Source organism: Oreochromis aureus, linkage group 17, assembly GCF_013358895.1.
Source record: "Oreochromis aureus strain Israel breed Guangdong linkage group 17, ZZ_aureus, whole genome shotgun sequence".
NCBI classification, from domain to species: Eukaryota; Metazoa; Chordata; class Actinopteri; order Cichliformes; family Cichlidae; genus Oreochromis; species Oreochromis aureus.
In genome coordinates this window covers 5881234-5902896 of record NC_052958.1, presented here as the reverse complement: position 1 = coordinate 5902896, position 21663 = coordinate 5881234, and positions in this window count along the sequence as shown.

The following is a 21663-nucleotide window of genomic DNA, read 5'->3' as shown; positions in this document are numbered from 1 at the left end:
GATCAAACCACCCACTTTCCGTCTGATAGACAACCTGCTCTACGTCCCAAGGTACAGCCTCTCCTCCTGAGTTGTTCACTGCAACTCTCAGAATGAGGTCCAAAGAGATGTCGAGACAAGTGAAGGAGGCAATCATTAGGCTGAAAAACTATAATAAATCTGAGGGATCAACAATCTGGACCTGACTGTACAACCTTTAGGGAATAGGCATTTTTTCCTAGGTTGCCAGGGGCTCACCGTCTGGTCTCTAAAGGTTTTTCTTTTATGTTCCACGTACAAAGAGTAAAAGAATATCTCAGATAACTAATATATTGATATCTCCATATAACCATATAAGTCGTTTTGTCAACACAACATGTATGAGAGCACATGTTTATTCAGAGTTTATTTGTTTATTGTATCATTATACTACTGTAATACTTGTTCTGAACCGCTTCAATCTGCTCCAGAAATAGGGACCAAATTGTAATATTTAAAAGAAATAAAAATACTACTGAAACTAACAAACGTAATACATGATTACATGATATAAATAATATATACAAGGCTGAAACGCATTCAAAACCAAACAAAAAATAATGAAAAATACAAAACTAACTCTGCCAGAACAGAGCCATGCCAACAAATATAAATTACAGAAACAACATTAATCTTTCTTTGTCTTCTGTTTGATAAGTATCTTATAACATCCATTTATTATTCTGCATTAGATTTTGATTATTATTATCATTATTATTATTATTTTTCAGTCACTGAAACCTGGATCATGATCTCAGAGGTTTTCCGACTGCTGTTGCAAACAGCTCTGCGAGCAAATGGTTAGAAATTTGACTGCAGCTGGAGGTCTGTCTGTTCATGACATTTAGAGCTACACAGCAGATGGTGGACATGGCAGAACCAGCGATAAATAATATGATTAAAATCCAAAAACAACGACAACAGTGGCCATAACTGTTTGAAGTCATAAATTACAAACAATTAATGGGTGAAGACATTTGTTTAGAACTTGCTTTGTACTTTATTTTGCAGCAATGAAAAGAAAAGAATGATTGAATGTGTGCGTCTTAACCCACATAAGGAGATCGGATGGATCAGGCAGTGTTTAGTTGAATGAGTGGCCTCTGTGATCAAACATGCCATAATCCACCGCTGATGGACTAAACCGAATGAACCGTAATCCTAAAAAGATGCACAAATACCTGCATGAACATGTGAACCTTTTAGGTTAATGGACGTTGAGGATAATCAGCATGTATGGAAACTGTGGTGACTGAAGAGTCACGGCTGTACCCAAACCCTAACCAGGCCCTGCAATTACTGAATAAAATGGCTTGATTGCTAATGGCAGCTGTTGGGTCTGTTCCCACAAACCCCGCTAATTCTAGAGACTTATTCATCATGAATGAAAACAAGACAGTCAGCGATCGATCGATTACTTGCGCAAGGGAGGCCTCGTCTATGTCCAGCATGGAAGTGACCCCGATGAGGGCCTCCTCTCGCTGGCTTTTATTGACAAACTTCAAACAATAGTTTACAAAACACCTCCCCTCGCAACCCCCTTTGGTTACAAAGACAAGGCACTGTATGTATATGCATGCAGGTGTGTGTGTGTGTGTGTGTCCTCCTGCTGACCAAAGGGTCGTAAACGCAGGAAGCTTACATCAAAGGAAGTAGATCTTCCAGATAGGATGTATCTGCTATAAAACCTCCCCAACACAAAGTGGTTAGAGGTGCTCAGGATCAAAGGAATAGCTTTGATAATACTGCTTGAACTAAGACTGTACAAATTTAAGAAACACAATGGCAACATTCAACAATTAGACCTAACATTTCCCCCTTTTGTCATTGTATATACTTAAATTTCAACTTATGCACCCTTTGTTTGGACAGTGACAGTGTAGATTTCATTCATACACAACTCCTCTTCATTCACCTTCTATCGATGCAAAAGTTCACAGTTAATACATGTAAGCAGTTAGCCTGCTTCTCATTGATCTCATACACAGTAAACTACATCCTATACGTAAGCAAATCAGTATCAACAGTCCAAAAACAGGAATTAATATTTTCAAAAGAAGATGCCACCAAGGACCAGACATTCACCAAGTTATCCAGCCTTGTGGTGCATCTACTCCTGTCGTGCAATTCATTATGTATTCCTGCAAGTAAACAACTGAATGTAACAGTCAAACAAGAAGAATCAACATTCTCAAAAATCATATGTCACTACAATACAACTGTATACAGACATAGACATTCAAACACATCAGTTGACTTTATTGTTTGTCCATGTGGCTCTCAGCTAACTTCAAAGCTGTAGCCTGGTCAACACCCTTCTTTATGACTCCTATCAACCCCAAATCTTCTCACTGTAGGCATCCTGTGGGGGTTAGAGTCAACTGGTAAATTATCCGCATTTACAACTCCTCCTGTCATGTTGTCACCACAGGAAAACCTTTGTAAAGGAAATTGGATCAAGGTGTTTTGATCTTCTTGGCTCAAAACCTCAGCCAGCTTGATGTAGATGTAGATGATGTAGATGTAGACAAAGGGCTTCTCTGTTTGCATCCTTCTTGCAGAGGACACAAGAATAGGTGACGTTGCTCAGATTTCATGGTAAATCTCCAACTTGGACTAATCCATTGCCCTTCATACACATAGGCAACTGGCCTGTTTCCAGTTTATTTAGCTGTTCAATGTCCTGCAGCAAGTCAGATAGTTGGAGTCGGACTAGCAGGTCTGTCTTACCAGAGCAGTTCACCTTCCCAGCTACTGGTGAATCAACCGTCAGGTTCAGAAGTTGAAAAGTTGGCAGTGTTCCAAGTATGTTTACTCCTGGATGTGTTGCTACGGCAACCAAACAAACTGTCTCGCTCTCAGTGATGCTATATGGCCACAGTCCAGAAGAATGTGTAGACAGTGGCTTCACAAGCATAACCATTGGTCTCGTTCTTTATGTGAGCGGTTGTGTTCACAAACTGCCACCAATAGTTGGTTGAAAACCCCATGCAGGCACTGGGTGTGGTTTGCTCTGTCCCAGTGCGCTCCTGTCATCCCACTCTGGGTCCACAGGCACAAGAAGGCGCACAGCACATTCCCAGCCATCTGATGAGTACCTGTGGCTCAGTTGGTTTCTTCACCGGATTGAGACGAGGGGCCCTGGAGGCTTTCCCCCCCTTTGTACCCGGTCTTCCTGCCACTTACTCCGAGCTGGCCTGGATGTGTGTCACCTTCTTGCAGTGCGCTTGATGTATCCAAGTGTCCTTTCAGCAATCTTCACTGCTGTGGTCGCCGTCAGCAGCACCCGATATGGACCTTCCCACCGTGGACTGGACCAGCACTTCCTCTCCATGGCCTTGTCCACATCCAATCTCCAGACTTCAGACTCTGCTCCTGTGGAGAACAGAATCATCTGGCAGATCATTTGTTCTCAAGACTTTTTTACTTTTAAACACTTTAAGCATCTAACCTGCTAATATGCTCTCTCTTCTGCTCTCCTATCATCACTACAGAAGACTAGAACTCTAAATGCTCTAACATATATAATCTCAAAGAATCAGACCATTCTCTGTTGGAGTAATCCTCATGTACATTCATATACATCTTAACTAATTCTACACAGTCTAACCATGTCCTGCGTGTCTCTTCCAAAGTCTTCCTAAGTTTTAACTTTAATGTTCCATTAGGTCTCTACCAACCCTGCACTTTGTGGGTGATATAAACAATTATGTTGTTAATGTTATCCCTAGATGTTGTGCCATTAATCTAATCACTTTATTTACAAATTGTGGACCATTATCACTATAAATGGTCTCGGGAATCCCATGTTCCAAATATTTGCAGCATATCATACATGACCTGCAAAATTTTTTTAAGGGTATTTAATCTTAAAGTATAAACTACTCATTATCTCCCTCCTGTTGCGACATGGCAAAGCCCATGGCGCAAAATAGCAACAGTTTTATACCAATTCTAAGGCAGTATTGGTTTATCACACAGATAACAAACACCATCCTGCAAGCTCGCTCCTACTGTAAGTCACAACTGTTTCCTGCAGTAGATGAGTGGCCCTGCATGTCTGCCAGTGCATCCCGCATAATAGCCAACGTCTGCTGGCGGTGCACTGCTAAAACGTTAACATCATGTTCTCCTAAAGTTGCCTCTTTCGCGATCTTATCTGCAAAAGCATTCTCTAATGCATCTGGATCTTTCCCTCACATGTGTGCTACACATTTACAAACGGCAATTCTACTGGGTAATAACACTGCCTCCAGCAGATTTTGCAAGAGTTTGGCATGTTCTACAGGTTTCCCTGTAGAGACTGTCACACCTCAGCTCACCCACTGTACCACGAAGAAATGTAATGTAGCAAATGCATACTGGCTATCAGTGTATATCGTCACATCTTATTTCTCTGCAGAATTAGACACTTCCGTTAAAGCTAGCATCTCTGCTACTCAAGCAAATATAAAACATGCTAGTTGTCCTGCATAAATAACTTTCTCACTATCTACTACAGTAAACCCGTTTTAGTTTGTCCCTCTACTGTTGTAGAACTCAACCACCAACAAACCAAACCTTTCCCTCACCAAGTGGCACATCTGTTAAGTCATCCTCGGCTTATACTCCTCTCACGCGCTGTCTACACTCATGAGAAGTGCCCTCTTCTTTCGTTGGCAAAAGGTTTGATGGATTCAGAATTGTGCATCACTTTATGGTTATATGTGGTTGTGAGAGTAACAGTAACATTAAAGACAAGTGTCTTGTAGGTGACAGAAATGTAATTTTAGTCTGCAGTAGTAGACATCTACCTCGTGTGAAACTAACAATGTCAAAAGGTGAAATAAACTATTTCCTGAAACATTGTACAGCTTAGGCTGCTGCACATACTGATCTCACGCATGGAGGTAAAGCACAAGCAACTAGAGCTAATCTTTTAGGATAGTAAGTTACTGGCTTCACTTGTGGAAAAAAAAGTGCTGTTAGTTATTTCACAGTCACCTGGCATTTATGCTGTTCACAGAACCACAAGTCCATCGCTGGACCTCCTCTGCGCTGTCACTTATGGAGCCTGGCACGCTCCCTCAAATCCTCATGATTCAACGTTGCTGAAGATTTTAAAGGCAGAGCACGTCGTACACCTTAGTTGTCTTCCTCAACGTCAACGTCGAAACTCTTTCATTTTATTTTAAGATTTTGCTGTGCAGAGTCTCCTCATGACGATCTCCTGGAGCTCAGTAGCACAGCTCTCTGTGCTGAAGGCGATCTCTGATCCTCCTGAAGACTCTCTCCAGGCCTCAGCTCCCATCTTGTGGACGATCCTCTCAGTCACTTCTCTCGTCATGGCATCTCACGACATCTGCAAATTAAAATGACACTCCTCTTGCCACATGGCTTCCGCCATGTGTCAACTCCCCAATGAGACATGTACAAGAATGTTGCACATTCTCCCTAAAACAATCTCCAGGGTTTGTCCCTTGGAGCAGCTTCACTCCAACCTGTAACCCTGTGTAAAAACATTAGTCAGCAATTAAATGTTTAGCTTGTCTAACTCTCAGCTCCACCTGGAGCCTGTATCCTGGAAGACAAATCCGTTAAATCAAACTTCACATTTTCAACCGACTATAGATCAAAGGAATAATAAAGTATTCAGCATAAAAGACAAATATCATGTGCAGGTTTCCCCAATCATTAAATCACTATTATTATCACAATTTGTCCCAAATCATGAATCATCCCAATTTATTCCACAATTTAATCGGTGACTTTCCTTAAGCAATGTCACTCCACTCATTTTATCACTATGAGCTCAGTAGTGGCCAGCTAATGAGCCCCATATTCAACTATTCTGTAACCACTGCACATTTGTTCAATTGTCACTTCTCTGTCTGTGCTGAATCCTTTACAAGCACTCTTAAAGAAAAACAAACATTAGCCAAACACAGTTCATCCTGGTTATCAGGTGTCGGCCATTCAGATTCCAGAGAAGCTGTGAAAAGTCATAAAGTTAACACTCGCTGTAGAAAAAGTAACAATAGTTTCATCACAGTATGTCTCAAACTGTATTCACTTCTCCCCTGTAACATTCATATTTTCTCTACAACACAGTGTAATTTCATCATCAACACACAGCCTGTAACCACAGTTTTCTTCACACAAAATCTCAGTAATCCTGTGGTAGAAAAAACACATTAAGTTGTGTCCTGCTATAAATCACATGATCAAATCACATGATTAACCATCTGCTGTAAAAAGAAATGTTAATGTTAGCGCTGCGCAGGTGTATACACTCTTTCTCACAGTGATCTCTGTGAGCAACACAAAGTAGTTAATAACACACCCATGGTGAATTCACAGACACAGAAAATTTTAAACCAAAAGGTTAAATTTGCAGAGTTCACATAGTCATGTGACCCAAGTTTCCTCCTGTGGTCTCCTTCTGTTCCTGCAACAGAGACACACACAGAGATACATCCACACCTTTGTCAGGTGGGGTTAACTTCACACAATGGTGTTAAGTCAGTCAGTCTTGTCAGCTTTTGTCAGTCAGGTAGTTAGTTCCCCATTTATTTTAAAATTCTCACTCATTCACACAGTCATCCATTCTTTCTTTTTGCTGATTGTGGAATTTTATCGTCGCATTTTCATTTTCACCCACAGCAAAATAACGTCATTTCAAAAGGAAAAAGAAAAACTCCAAATTGGATTCCCTCTCTGAATCCTTTTGACAGGGACTTGTTTTCTGATTGTCCCAAATAAGTGGCTTTCTCCTGAGCTCATTTTAATTTTTGGAGAAACTCACTTTTGCAACAGTTTTCTCGACGATGAGTCGTATAGCTCTTTATTCTAATCGTGGATATCTGCTCAAACAGAGATCATCAACCGAAACCTTCAGTGCACCATGAAAGTAACAAAATAAAAAGAAAGGAAAGCAAAGGAAAGAAAGGCCTTGTTTAAGTCATGACACGTGTTCTTCATGCCAGGGGATAAATCGTAACAACCCATTTGGCAGGCTCAACTTGGTAACAAAAGACAAATCAACAGCCAGTTTAATCTCAAACATTCATCCAATCAGTCACACACACAACATACAGCATAACCCTGTTGTCTCATCACATAATAAGTTTCTTCTCATGTAACCAAAAAAATGTTTGCCGTGGTAAAACTTCTTCATACACCAGAAACTCACAATCAGCTCACTCAGTTAAAACCCCTCATCAGCATTCTGTTTTCCTCTATGATGCAGTCATCTCTCCTCCTATAATATTCAGTCCACTAGTCTATGTATCACTTTCATCTTACTAGTGACTTGGACAAGATGACAAACAGAATCTCATGCTTAAGATGCTGTCTGGTCTTCATGAGTATCATTTATTGTGTATATGCATGTAGGGTTAGTATGGTTGATGTATTTTCTGTATGTTTTGTGTTCCTCTCATCACATTTCATTAATCTCATCACTGCTTAAAACCACACATCTCTCTCTCTCTCTCTCTCTCTCTTTTAAACTATCCTTCTCTCATAAACAGAAAGTAGCATTATAGCTGTTTCAGGCTGAGAAACACCAAACACTCTTCGTGCTATCATTCACCACACAAATTATGTTATTTCTTTGTCCGCTGGGCAGGTGACCTGCAGAATCACGTCTGCCCCAGCTGGATGCCTTTTTCACACACACCGTGACGTCAGACACACTCACACTCGCTTCTGCTTAGAGCACAATTTCACTTCATTCATCAACGATCCACACACCACGTGCTGCCCAATAAAACTTTGCAGTGTATTTCATCCTCTTTCAAGGCAGACTTAAACACCATATGGTTTTTTTCTGTTGTATCAGGGATGGATATGTGGTTGCAACGTTTATGTTCACTTTCTTTCCTTTCTGTCTCCTCTCCTGCCTAGTCTGTTTTGGACTCAACGCTGCTCCTAATGCCTCTCCATACTCAGCCTTTAGTCTCTCCTCCACCTCTGCCTCTTACGCTCTTCTCTGGCTCTTTTTTTTTCTGCTAACATTCTTGCTCTTTCTAATGCTTTTCCACGGTGTTGTTCCACAACTTAGCGACTGCTAACTGCAATTCCTTCCTCTGCTTAGCTGTCCCTGTTTTACCTGCTGCACTTAGAGTTATTCTTTCTACAAGCATTTTACACTGAACTTCCACTAATATCCTTCAAATACACCAACAACCTACATACTGCATGCTGCCCGGTGAATATTTCTCCATAAATTTTACATCCCTTCTAAGGCAGACTTACACATTTTATTCTCACACAAGACAACAATCAGCCACACTCACGCAGACCACGTCTGGCCGCACACACAACATAGGCCTATCGCTATGCGTCTACACGCACAGCTAGCGCGCTCTGTTGAAAACTCTCAAACGCCCCATATGGCGGAGAATTCAACCCGGACACTCTCCAAACGCCCCAAATGGCGGAGATTCGAACACTCCTCACGGCGGAGCTACCGAACCTAGGTTATCTCCACGCCCCACACGGCGGAGAAGCCTGCGTCTCTCTCACGAGGCTAGCGGCTCCCGCACTCCTGCGATCAACGCAGGGTCACGTAAGCCGCTCTCTAAGGCCTTCTGTACTTACTGTTCGTGTTGTTTCCGTTCATGGGAAGAGTCTCTGTATCCCGTCAATCGCCATCCATCCCGAGGGAGTTCAGACGCAAACTTCCCGGCCTGGTGACAAGCATCAAGGCACCAGGGCTTTCCGTCAATCATCCCAGGCGTTGCGGTGGCGTCCTCTCCCTCTCCTCGCGATGGAGGCAATGTGTTGGGATCCGCTCGAAGGACCAAATAAATGTTGGGTCTGTTCCCACAAACCCCGCTAATTCTAGAGACTTATTCATCATGAATGAAAACAAGACAGTCAGCGATCGATCGATTACTTGCGCAAGGGAGGCCTCGTCTATGTCCAGCATGGAAGTGACCCCGATGAGGGCCTCCTCTCGCTGGCTTTTATTGACAAACTTCAAACAATAGTTTACAAAACACCTCCCTCGCAACCCCTTTGGTTACAAAGACAAGGCACTGTATGTATATGCATGCAGGTGTGTGTGTGTGTGTGTGTCCTCCTGCTGACCAAAGGGTCGTAAACGCAGGAAGCTTACATCAAAGGAAGTAGATCTTCCAGATAGGATGTATCTGCTATAAAACCTCCCCCAACACAAAGTGGTTAGAGGTGCTCAGGATCAAAGGAATAGCTTTGATAATACTGCTTGAACTAAGACTGTACAAATTTAAGAAACACAATGGCAACATTCAACAATTAGACCTAACAGCAGCTTCTTCTAAAATAATAGGAGAAACTCAGTGATAGTGTGCCACTGCAGGAATTATTTCATGATTTTAAAAAAAGTAAAGACATCTGCTCATTTTTATGTAGAAGATGGTGGTGCTGCAGTGAGACTGGAAGTGGGTGAGCTCGACCTACACAATGTGCTGCTGCTGAAGTATATTGGTGATGGAGAGAGGAAGGCCAAGATGCGTTGGGGAAGGTGAGGAAGAGAAGGTCTGAGAATAGCTTGCAGGCAGGAAATATTTTTGCATCTGTATAGAAAACAGTGGTTTTATTGTGCTGTGCAAAAGTCTCGAGTCACAACTCATTTTTACTATTCTATGTTCTACTGTTTTACTTTATGTGTGTGAAAATAAGTGCAGCGATTTTTTATAAATATGCAAACATACATGAAAATACATAATGTAAGACAGAGTTTGTACCATTCTAACAAGCCTGAAAGTCAATAGTTGTTATTTTATAGTACTTGTAACTTTCTGACAGCCACCTTTCCACTGACACTACTATGAGGCGTCAGTGAACAGTAGATGGATCAGCTAAACAGCCAGATCCATCTCTGAAAGCCCCGTATCAGATCTTTGTCCTTATTTCTTAAGGACATGACTTTTAGATACAGTTCATCTTTTGTGTGCCACTTGTCCAGTTTCCTCTAAAATGCTATTTAATGGCTGTCAAACTGTATTATCATTGACATCTTTTGTAGATTTACTAAAAGAGATGGGAACAAATTCTGGGTTTACTGGGTTTACTCAAAGTCCCTCAAGATAAAATGATACATAGTCCCATAAGAAACAATTTAAAATTGCTTCTTTTCTAAGTTGTTTGTAATATGTAGACACAACACCCTTGAATTAAGCATCCTTGTTATGCTTTGAATTATGTCATGAAAGCATGGCAAGCTACTGCCCAAGACTATAAAAATACAGTAAAGTCTAGCTGCTGGAAAGGAAAATATAAAGGAATGTGGTGTGACTCAAGACTTTTGCACAGTACCGTAATTACAGGAAAAAATTTGACTACTTGTCCATGCACAGAAAAACAATACAGGAGCCCAAATCATCCAAAATCACAGGTTTAAAAATAAGTTTTTTTAAAGAATTGCACCCTCTACTTTCTTACACTCTCCTTTTCCTGTGCAATCACAGTTTGTGTAAGCGGGCATGGTTTTGAATGATGAGTTCTTCTTTTAATCAGTCCCTCTGTAAACCAGCAGTGAGTTGTTTACCCCTCTTTTAAGCCCTTGATACTAAATTAAAAACTGATTGTATTTTTCTTCTTAACAGCCTGCAAAGCTCTTGCTCTTTGTCCATCAGTCTTGTCAGTGCTTACTAAAAACCCTCCGGATGTGCGCTATCCTGTGTGACATGCATGTAAAATCGTACTCATACATATAGAACACACGTGACTTGGCCTAGATAACCAGCAGGCTTCAAGCTGCTCATAATGTTGCTGCCACCATCATTTCCCATCACATATCATCCTGATCTGCAGAAAGCATTGACAGGCTTCCTCAGATTTATCGCTCAGTCTGTTTCCATTGCGATTTTCTCATTTTCAGCAAATTTAACTGTGTTTTATGACTGCAGTTGTGATGGCAATAAAGAATAAAGTGAAGGGAAGTGGTGAGAGACTAGAAGAAATAGAAAACAGAAACATAAAATAACTTGGACCCCCCCCCCCACATTTACTTTGTCATGTCCTGCTGACCCCTCAGCTTCTGGCAGGCTGGCTGGTGTTGATTTTAGCCCGCAATCAATTCATTTTAATCACAATGGGCAGCGCAGGGAGCACGGGGAGCAACGCACTAATTGATTGGCAGGTATTTGCATATACAGTACGCAACAAAATGTCACGACCGGCCTTGGTGGTGACCTGTGTGGGCTGTTGGCAAAACAAACTGATGAAGGTAATTTATCATGCTGCTTGTGCTCTACTGAGCAGGGGCAGCCGCGCCCACTATTGTTAGCGTCGTCAGTCACCTGTCACGCCGTGGTGGCCACGGGGACAGGAAAGACGAGAAGAGTCAACAGAAGGGTGGGGGGCAGAGATGGAGATATAGAAGCTGAGAGGGAAGAGATGATGTGCTGTAAATAATACACACAGCTCCTTTATAGCTAGATGTAGCTTTAGCTTGAAAGCTATAGCCCAAATTAACATCTTCAGGGCCCCAGGTAAAAAAAAAAAAAAAAAATCACTAACATAATTTAAGGATGTCCACTGTATTACTACAATATCAAATAAAAGAATGTCAGTCAGCATAGAAAAAAAAGACAGGGTCTACTTATGGTTTTTATCAGAGAATTTAAATGATGAAACTACATAAACTCAGGGAGCTTCAGTCGATGCCCCATTTTATCCTTATGTTCATATTTTGATAAACATGTCACACACCACAAAGGTCACTTCTTACTTACCATTGTAATTGCAAACATAACCTGCTGCTGACATTTGATCTACCAGATCAGTGTGTGCTGGTAGAAAAGATCACTTCCAGCTTGCTTAATGTAGCTAAAGGTGTGCCCCAGGATTCAGTTCTAGGACCACTGCGATTTACCATTATATTTAAGCAATCTTGGTAATAATATTACAAGATGAAGCTTTCATTTTTATGCAGATAATATGGTGATGTACTCCTCTGTATCTTTTATAGCCAGGCTTTCTGTCAGCTGCAATCAGAGTTCAATACATTTGTTTTAAATGCTGACAAAACTAAACTGGTGGTGTTTTCAAATATAAAATAAAACCACTGAACTTTTTTATTATGATAGCTTTTAGACAGACCTAGTATCCCAAAATAAGTAGGAATAAAAATTCCTAATTTACACCTCACCTTCTGCAACTAGTGAAAAAGATTAACTTGAAACTGGGTATTTATTTTAGAATCACATCTGTCCTTTGAGCCAAGAAAGATACATGTTGTTTCCACCTTTATGTCAGCGCTGAGAATTATTACAAACCTTCAAACTCTTGCCCACAATTGTACTTTGTATGCTTAAGTTGGATGTTACTCGTTTTTATTTACAAAGAGTATTCTTGGTCTGTTCCCATTTCAGTTGTTGACTTTCATTCATCCAAAGGGTGGAAAGTTATTGTTTTTCTCAAATTTTTTTTGCAGTAAATCTGGAAAAACAGCACTTAAATTTACAGTTCCATTCTTCTGCAATCAACTGCAAAACCAACTAAAATTTAAGGAGCTCCTCTCATTGAATGAATGAAAGGTGATTTTAAATTAATTGGATGCAGTTACTTCAGACTGCAGATGTTTTTCCTGATCTTTTTGGCTTGAGAAAATGACTTATTGACATTTTAGGCTTTATTGGCACTGAAGTTTATAATATTTTGTTGTTGTATTTATTCTTATACATTTGTATTCTTATTTTGTATATCATTGCCATTTGTATTCAGATATGCGTTAGTCTATGCAAATACCAGTGATGGTGTTGCTGCCTGTCTTGGCCAAGACATGCTGGTAAAAGACATCTTTAATCTCAATAATCATATTATCCTGACTAAATAAAAGTTAAAAAACAAAAAGAAAAAGCAATGTGTATTGATTAGTTAGTTCCCTGGACAAATAGTATCCAGTGAACCCCATGGCACTGGAACTGTTTTTAGTTTATAGAGACAGTGTAACACTTCATCTTTTGCTGACAAGCATCAATGACAGATGCAGATTTTCAGCAGAAGAAATGTTATTCCCTCCTTCATTTCTTTCCTGCAGGCTGCAAGAAATTTCAAAGCCATGTCACTGTTCTAAAGGCCTTTAAATAGCAGCGCCAACCTAAAAGAAATAGCACAAATGCCTTGTAGGCTACTAGTTGACCTTATTTAACTCTGTGAGAGCTGCAACTAAAGAATAAAGCTAAAATTGTCAAAAGAATACATGTAAGCAAAATATTATTTTAATGAAATGCATAGCTAAAAAGCTACAAAGATACATAGCTATAAATACCACCTTCTACCATGCTTTAATTGTGCTTTAATTGTGGGGCAGGGATGTTATTATGGATATTAAGTCCAAATATATGTGTGTTAGGAAAATTTTTGATTGTTCTAACCTTGGATAGCAATTTGGCTTTCCAAGATATCTAAAGTACTATGTGAATATGTGTGAATATGTGTGAAAAGGTGAATGTGGCTTGTAGTGTAAAGGACTATGAGCGGTCAGGAACAAAAGAAAATTTCTACATGCTTCTTTTCTTTTTTTTGCTACCTTCTTTTGCTTGCTTTCACTGCAGCAACTCTGTAACTTTGAGTTTTGTTATTGTGTTATTTCATTCTGCATATTTGTTTAAATTAGCGGTGTGACTGAAACTGGTCCATATTTGAAAATATCATCTGGTTCAAACCCCATCCCTTTTTCACTGAACATGCTCTAAACTAGATTTGGTTTAAGCAAGACTGGATTAAGATTATAATGAAACACTTAGCTTGACTGTTATTGTCAGGTGTAGTGAAGCCAGATAATTAAAAGAATGTGTTGAACCTGCTTTTCCCAGTTGAAATGGCTTATCAGATAAATAGATAGTAATATGTTTTGATACAGGCATCATGTGCAACTGGCAGAAAACCCAAATAACAAAGCAAAATCTTTTGGGTCTCTTGGTGGCCTGGGGTTCAATAATGGTTACCCACTTTTCACCAGTGGTAATCCCGCTTGGACCAAAAACCTGTCCAGTAAAAAACAGGAGGATGTTTTCATGAATATTGTTTTTGATCTTGAAGCTTCAACAGGTAAAATGCTGCTTCTTTGTGTGATCCTCGTGAAATCGGCTAGTTTTGCAGTTATGATCAGAGTTATATCTTTGTCTAAGGATGGATACCACATTCTTAAAAGTGATAAATGACTGATTGAGCAACTGGAATTTTCCAGTACAAATTTTCTCATCATGATGGCTTTCAGTGTCTTTTATCAGTTTTTGTGAATTTTTAGTTTTAAAAACAATAAAAAGTTGCAGTCCACTTGCTTACAAAGTGACATCGGCCTTTATAATTGTGTTTCAGGTTGCTAATTAAGAAACAGCAAAAATGATTATTTCTACCACTTTCCCTACTTTGCAAAGCTCAAAGGTGCCTTGAACATCAAAGCCAGGCGAGAGTTTGCACCTCCGGCAACTAATCAGAATGTGATCTTAACAAGATTAATTGTGTGTCTCTATTCTGCTCTAAAAAGAAATGACTGCATTTCATAGAACTGTGTTGCGACCATACCTCATTATGTACAAGTGACAATCACAGGACTGAGTCTGTGACTCTGTTTAATGGCAGTCAAGCACAAAATTCTACAATTTACTGAACTGGAAACATTTTTTTCTCCATATGTTCAGGTGAATGCAAATTTTTTGGCTGGTCTGCTGTGAGTCCAGCTGAGATTGTGTGCCCGCATCATTATTCTCCGTGTTATTACAACTGTACAGCGTCTGCTGAAATGCTCCTGTGTTCACTCTGCTTATAAGGTAAACATTTGGTCATCATCACCATAATTATGCCCAAATACAATTCCCCGTGCGCAGTCTGAGCAGAAATATAGTTAGGGGGCTAACGGGAGCCAGTGCAACTCATTAATAGTGTGCCAGACTCACGGTGATAACACTGGATCCAATTCCTGAGAGAGGTTTTATTTTTTGACCAATTAGCTGCCTGAGCAACCTATTGGCCATGAAGTGATCTCTGCAGGGACTTTATCAGACCATGCTCTATTAAATCAGCTCTCTGGCTGAGCAGTTATGTACCATCACAGTGCTTAGAATGGCTGGATCTGATTGATGTCACTGCCAAATGCCAAGTAATAACGGCTGTTATTGTACATCTCCATTCTGCTGTTTCCTTATGGATGCAGCCATTGCTTTGTGCCATCTATGTGTACTTTCAGAAAAAGATACAATGGGTGCTTTTTGTGCATGCCTGTGTGATAGGCATTTTTCATTGATATGGCTAGTTGGAAAGATTATCATAATGCTCAAGGGTGGAAGCTGCTCTGAATTTGAAATACAGTGTTAGAGTATTCAGAGTATGTCTTCAGGTGGGTCAAAAGGCCTGGCAATAAGTGCTGTATAATTTAGGCATGTGGGAAGTAATCGTAATGACTTTGCAAACCCGGGATGAACACATCCACTGACACAACTGAGTACCTGGAGGTTTGAGGAATTATTTTCTAAAGCACAATGAATGCTGTGAATACGCTTTGCATACACTCATTTAATCATTGAGTTCATCTTGTTGTTTTAAACACAGGTCAGTTATATCATTAGAAACAAAAGTGGTTTTGTTTTTGTGTTGTGTAGAAACAGGAAAGTGTTAGAAAGTGTCCTGAAAGGCCAGTTTGACTCAGTTGCCTCTGAATTTAAGTATTTTCTTGAAATTACTGTTTAGAGTATAATAAGAGAAGACTTTAGCAGATTTTTTCATTTGAGGAAGTCATTTTGAGTTACAAATTTTCCTGTATTTTTGTAGTTGGTACTGATTGACATTGAGTTTTAATGCAAAGGTGTCCACCTATCATCCCTTTATAAGACGAGACACTGAAGGTGAACTGTAGAGTTTCTGTTTTTTAAAAATATTAATTTAGAGTATAGTTAAGCTTTAACATGTGAATAGCATTTTTCTGAGTTATCTTTTAAATATACAAATATGGAATTATCTAAATAAATACATTTGTGCAACTTTTCAAACTTTTTATGAATAGATATGCAAATCTTGGTGATAATATTGTTTTTTTTTTTTCGCATGTTAGAGTCAAAGAATTTTAGAGAGGGAAATTTTGAAAAAAAAATTTTATCACTCCAACTCAGACAATACTGTTCACAGCCAGAAAAAGTTAGAATTCCCTCATGTTTTTAGGAGAAAAATGTTCTATACTTCAGATTCTGAATGAGATCTGAGCAAATCCCACTGCAAAAACTAAAATAAAATATAACCAGAAAATAGATTGAAGTGGAGCTGTGTGGCTCAGAGTATGAGGAAAACTCATTTTCAAAGAATGCTCTTCAAATCTTTGTATTGCAAAACACTGGGAATAAAAAAAAAAGATCCCTAGTTGATTACTCACATTAAGGCAATTATCTTTTCAAATTTAAGCCTTTAAATTGTATTTTTATACATGCAAATGTGGGATTATGTCATTAAAACTGTACAAATTTGAACAAAATGACCAGTGGAAGAAGAAAATAAACACATTCTTACGTGTTATGGTGATGTTAAGACAAAATAGCCCAAAATCTCAAACTTGTCCAGTGTATAAAATAAAATGTTTTCGCTGTTGTGTCTGTACAGGATAGCTTTAATCTGCCTAAGTAAATCCAATGCTTATGTTATTACACTAACAACTTTTTTTTTAAGTTTCTAAGTTGTTGCAGTTAACACTGATGAACTGTCTTCATGCAGCTAGTGCTCATCATTTTTTTTTTAATCTAATCTGATCAAGATTTGCTTCAAGACATTTTTTTGATTCTTGGAATATTCTTTATATGCTACATCCTGACGCAAAGGTCAGTCAAGTGAAGCTTAATTTGTAGTATTACATAAAATCTGTGTCATAGCTAATGTGTAGGTACATACTCTGTTCTGTAGCCTAAATGTAGGCTGAAAAGAAAACCTTCCCAGAAATATAACTACACAGCCCACAATAACAGGGATTGGCCCTATTAGTATTATTAGGCCGTGTAAATGTATATCTATTAACAAAAAGTTAATGACTCCATTATCTATACCTATAACATTTTTTTTCATTTTCATGACTCTGAAAATCCCTGTAAAAATCACTGGTGTTGCTCCTCCAGGTAACCAGAGCAGGGTACCAGCTGAAATGTATAGAATTTAAAAAGTAATGTTAAACACCGGCATGCAGGTGTTTATTTCTGCAATACAAACTTCACAGAGTTACTAAAAGCCGTGCTCACATTTATGTTAGTATGCCCCTGGAAGTGTAATCAATGAAGAATGCCCGTGTACTTTGCAGCAGAGCTATTCCAAGTCTGGATAAATACCTTAAAGCTGCACTTTTCTCATTTTGTGTACAAGAGGTGATATTTTGGTCATTCGGTTCCTGTGTTGCATTAGTGGTTTTCTCACTCAGTCTGAATCACCTCAGCTCTTTGGTCGGAATCCAAAGCCAACACCAAAGCCAGTTCTTCTGGCTGCACAAACAACAAGCCAGCCTTGATCCTTCCATATGAAATGTTTTGCTGGCCGTACGATGGCTTGGATGGGGTAAACATGTTAATGCCGAGGCACAAATCGCAGTGAGGGGAAAAGAGGTGTCTATATGACACATGCCAGATCTCATTTGCATTCGTAACCCACACTTGCTGTGGTTTGTGTCATGTGTAAGGCTGGACTTGGCACTTCTGAGGACAGGCAGTTCTAAACTGCTATCATTGTTGTGTTGGTAGTGTGAAAGCACACTGATCCCTCTGACCAGGATGATAAAAATCTGTCACAGTTCCCTGCATGGAGGAGCCCATTGTTTTGAGGATTAAGGGGATTAAGGGCGGATGCTGGTGACTGAGGGGCTTGAGCTGTGTGACCCTTTCACTAATCATTACGAGACAGATACAGAGTACTCGAACTTTTAAAGCTCAAGATTGCATTGGATTATCAATTATTCATTGCTGCAGGAACAGGGTTAGAATAAAATAAATGAGGCAACAATTGGAAAAGTCCCTTAGCAAAGTGCAATGAGTGTCCAGAGTGGCTTTGCATAAAATTTATGAATGACTCATGAATGGGGCTCTTAATTTCCTCATATTAGCACCCAGTTTGTGTCATCAATAGTAGCTTCAGTTTGATCAACATGCTGACTTGTAAAATGCCTCCCAAAGGGTCAGTATGCATTCATGCTCAGCTGTAAGCCTACTTGCAATCTCATAATCTCTGTGATTGAAGTTTAGCACTGTGCTGTCCTCAGTATAAGTGTTTGCAGGAAATGTATTTTCAGCTATGAAGCTATCTTATTTTTATGTTCTTTTGTCTTATCCTCCAAGGAACTGACAGTGTGTTATGTTTGGCAGAATTCATTTGTAAGACTTTGCAAAATAACTTAAAAATACTAACAGGTTAAGCACCTGTAGGAGTTGCCAAATATATCTCGAGTACATCAGTAGAAAAAAGATTACATGAAGGAATACAAAGACATGAAGGGAAAGAAAAGGGTGGCAAATACATTTACACTGGCACTTATGCTTTATCACCACGTGCTTATAGATACATACACTCTGTCATATAAACCGTCATCAGAAATACAGTGCTCGGATTCAAAAGATAGGGAGATAAGTATATTAATATAACTATAAATAGTATATAATGTTGGAAATATATGTGACAATCACTCCATCTGTACTTTTCATTATGCTAATTTTCCTCTTTGCGCCCTTCACTTGCATCTTGGCTCCTCCCAGCAAGGATATGAGAGAGATACAAAGAATAGAAGCAAAGAAGGAGGAACTGAAGTTCAGGAGTCCTTGCTAAGTGCTATGTGTGTGTGTGTGTGTTTGTGTGTGTATATGTGCCTGTAAAATGCAACAGGTATTTCTTCCTATAGATAAGGCTAATTGCTACGAGTGAGACTGGGCCTTTGATATAATTTGACCTTTCCTCTGGAGGAAATGCATTCATCAGTTCCTTTTGATTTGGGTCTGTCTGAGCCAGCATTTGTGTTTTAACGAAGAACATCAATGTGTTCAGCTTCAGTTATTAATCACTGAAGACCATCATAGACATAAAAATCTCTGTGAACAAAGTGGCTCGCATCACTGCCATAGTTGCCCTCTTGGTCTTCCTGTATCAAGTTAGCAGTTGAATTTTCAGTTCAGTTATTAATGTGTAGTTTTAATATGGTGCTTTAAAACCATGCATACATACATAAAGCGCTCTGAATGATCAGTAAGAGAAATGCTTTTAAAATTGAAGTCTATTTAAACCTGGAACACTGAACTAGGCGATAAAACCCACCTACAAAACTGTACTTTGGTTTTCTCTGCAAGGTTTTGGAAATTGAGATGCACAACATGACAGAGCTCACTACTCACTAGCAACTAAACTATAAGCAGGACATAGATTTCAACCGGTCACTCTTTTTTTTACACCGCTACCTGATAAAATATCTTCTGGTATGTGTGGCCCAGCAGAGAGGGAAACAAAATTACTTTGGCTCTGAAGTTTGGAGCCAGTGAGCCGTGAACAGGGAAGCAATTACACAGCTGTAGAAAATGGCTAACCTTGGCCAATGAAGCACAGTGATACACAGACACCCCTACTGTAAATGACTGCTTGACAGTTGGGGCTGCTTTTAATTTTTCTAGCCTCTGCCATGTAAATGTTGGTAGTTTCAAATAACTTGCTTTTTTCTTCTCAAAGAAACACACATTTATATTATTGATATTTCTCGCCTCATTTTATGGTAGGTAAGGCAGAATTTTCACTCCTTTTCAGGCCAAACCAAGTTTCCTTTAAGCACTGCATTGTAATATTAGGTATGATCAATGATACCTAATATTATGTAATAAGATCATATTATTGTCTAAAAGAAATTCTACACAGCAGTGTGCTCCCTCATCTTAGTGGTGGCAATATTAGTGTGTCTGCTTTACTTATTAAAGCCTCATGTGATTACAGTATCAGCAACAATGTGGGACTGACTCTATCCAAACAGGAGAGATTATTGTGTTTTCTAACAAATCTATCATACCTTCTGTGTGACTTACTATTACAAGATTGATAGTAAATGAATTCCATCAGCTGGTTTTTGTGATTATAGGAGCATAGAGAAATCAAACCACACTCCTCTTGTATTCTCTGGCATTCTTCAACAAAAACCCAGTAATAACCCAATAGTTATTATTAACTATCTAATAAAAACTTTGTAAACTATCTGGAGCAGACACCCTTTTTTTTTTCTTTAGTCATTAAATAAAAACAAATCTACATAATTAAAAACTCTGAATTATAAAAAGGTCATTAGAATGTCAAAGTAAATTTAACCTTCTCTAGACACATCCAGTTACAGTACACTCTCTCTTTTGAAGAGCTATACAGTCAGTTTTAGAGCCAATGTGAGAAATCTGGTAAGTTTTTGGCAAATAAAATGATACAATTCAAAGCTATGCAATAAATCAGAATAAAAGAAGGAACAACAAAGTCACCTCAGATGATTCTGCATTTACTGATATATTCATGAATGTTAACACAGGTAAATTATAATGACAATTTAACAATATTTAGTATAAACATAAAGTAAAAAATATTTGTTTCGTAAAAAATACCTCTTTACATGCTGTGCTGCCGTTACTTGCCCAATAAACTTCTTACAATTAGCTTTACAGTAAACTCATATCCTGTCTAAGTTCAATTAGTTAGTATAGATTAGTTATTCTTAGTATAGAATATAACATTTTAAGTTAAAACATCCTCACTTTGTTAAGCATGTGAAACAATTCCTAAACATGTTTGTCAGGCTATCCTGTCAAGTTAAGAGTCGTAGTAAAACCTTCCCCAGCACTTATTAAAAGATTTACATAAATGAATGTTTGTGTATATTTGAGTCTGTATGTACTTTTTGTGTTTCTGCCCTGTGCAGATTAGAGAAAATACAAAAACAAATTAAAACTTTTACAAATAAACTTCAAAGATTTCATTAAAAGGCCCAAATTACTATGACTTTCATGCTCAAGTGTATATAAACTTCTGACAATAACAGCATCTACATGCTGAAGTACTCTGAACAGAACTTTATTGACATCTGAATGTCTGAACACATGACAAGGATTACCTAGACCATATACAGGGAGTGCAGAATTATTAGGCAAGTTGTATTTTTGAGGAATAATCTTATTATTGAACAACAACCATGTTCTCAATGAACCCAAAAACTCATTAATATCAAAGCTGAATGTTTTTGGAAGTAGTTTTTAGTTTGTTTTAGTTTTAGCTATTTTAGGGGATATCTGTGTGTGCAGGTGACTATTACTGTGCATAATTATTAGGCAACTTAACAAAAACAAATATATACCCATTTCAATGATTTATTTTACCAGTGAAACCAATATAACATCTCCACATTCACAAATATACATTTCTGACATTCAAAACAAAACAAAAACAAATCAGCGACCAATATAGCCACCTTTCTTTGCAAGGACACTCAAAAGCCTGCCATCCATGGATTCTGTCAGTGTTTTGATCTGTTCACCATCAACATTGCGTGCAGCAGCAACCACAGCCTCCCAGACACTGTTCAGAGAGGTGTACTGTTTTCCCTCCTTGTAAATCTAACATTTGATGATGGACCACAGGTTCTCAATGGGGTTCAGATCAGGTGAACAAGGAGGCCATGTCATTAGTTTTTCTTCTTTTATACCC